Below are 1,474 nucleotides of genomic sequence, written 5' to 3' on the forward strand. Positions count from 1 at the left end.
AGCCATGAAATGCTGGCTCGTACGTGTGGTGAGCCTCGAGGGTGCTTCGCATACATTTTGGCCCATTTTGAGCATTTTCGATGTATTGGACACCTGTATTAATATTCTAATAAGTATACGAGTCTAAACTATATCCTGCCTTCAACGGGAAGTTCCTGGATAATACCGTACGGTGTATTCTTAAGGATAACCCGCGGGCCTTAATGGGTATATGAGTCTAAACCAATTCATGAAGCTCCCGGGGGAATACAAGCGCAAATTGACCCATCGTGTTTCAACACGTGACAAAGAAATTCAACGTCAGCAGATGCCAATCGACACGAATCAACGTCGTCCAAATATGCAACGACGAAAGTTCAATGTCAATCAGTGCGTCCATAGCCTCATCAAGGCAAGGCTCAAGATTGATTCAACAACACGAGCCAATTCAGATATCAACACGCTGGTCCAAACCCAAAATTTTGACAATGGTCAGACGATAAACACAGAACTGGAAGAATTTTAGCTATTCAACAAAGAACTGAATAGACTAAAAATTGAAGAAATCAAAGGATTAAAGACTAAGCGTATCAAATCCAAAGTATCCCAGCCTCTTCTATAAAAGAAACAAGACTGAAACACTTTAGAGGGAGTATCTGTAGGTGTTAAAAAACTACCTATAGGTCCCGAATACAGTTCAAGATGATGTGGTAACGAATTGTCGACACAACGAAGTGGCGAAATGTTGAGAACAAGACAATGAGCCCGCACGCTCATCAGCTAGCTCCAAGTGGCCAACACACTCACCGGCCACCTCCAAGTTAATGAAACGCATGAAGCGAATCCTAGAAGCGCATGAGTCAACGAAGCGATGAAACGCGCATAAAGCCAAAACAAGCGCAAAACAAGCGAACTGAAGGAGCTACAAACAGCCAAAATGTCAAAAAGACGAACGAAATAGGCCAGGAGGCTCGCCTGAGTGTGAGCCACCAAATGGTGGCTTACACGCATGCGAGTCACCAAATGGTGGCTCGCACAGTTCCGAGCCACCACGAACATTGCTGACTCTCAAAACTCCCCAAAATACGGATTTCGTTGTTTTGTTAGAATTCTTTCATCCCAGGATCTTTCTAACTATTCTGAAGCTATCCATAAGTGCTCCTGGGCGGTTATCAACTACAGATGACATTAAAACACTTGATCTTATCAGAAAACGCGATGACAAAAACCTATAAATAGAAGCTCATGGTCTTCATTTGAGAGGATCTGAAATCAGAGGGGGAGGTGCTGTCAATTTGAACAGTAGACCACAGATTTCAGAGGAGAGTTGGCAGATCTTGGCGAACTTCATCATAAAGAGGAAGCCTTTGAAAGATCTGAGACGGTCTTCATTTGAGAGGATCTAAAATCAAAGGGCAAGGTGCTGTCAATTTGAACAGTAGACCACAGATTTCAGCGAAGAGTTGGCAGATCTTGGCGAACTTCATCATAAAGA

This window comes from Asparagus officinalis, unplaced genomic scaffold (genome assembly GCF_001876935.1).
Source record: "Asparagus officinalis unplaced genomic scaffold, Aspof.V1 AsparagusV1_Un17, whole genome shotgun sequence".
Lineage (NCBI taxonomy): Eukaryota > Viridiplantae > Streptophyta > Magnoliopsida > Asparagales > Asparagaceae > Asparagus > Asparagus officinalis.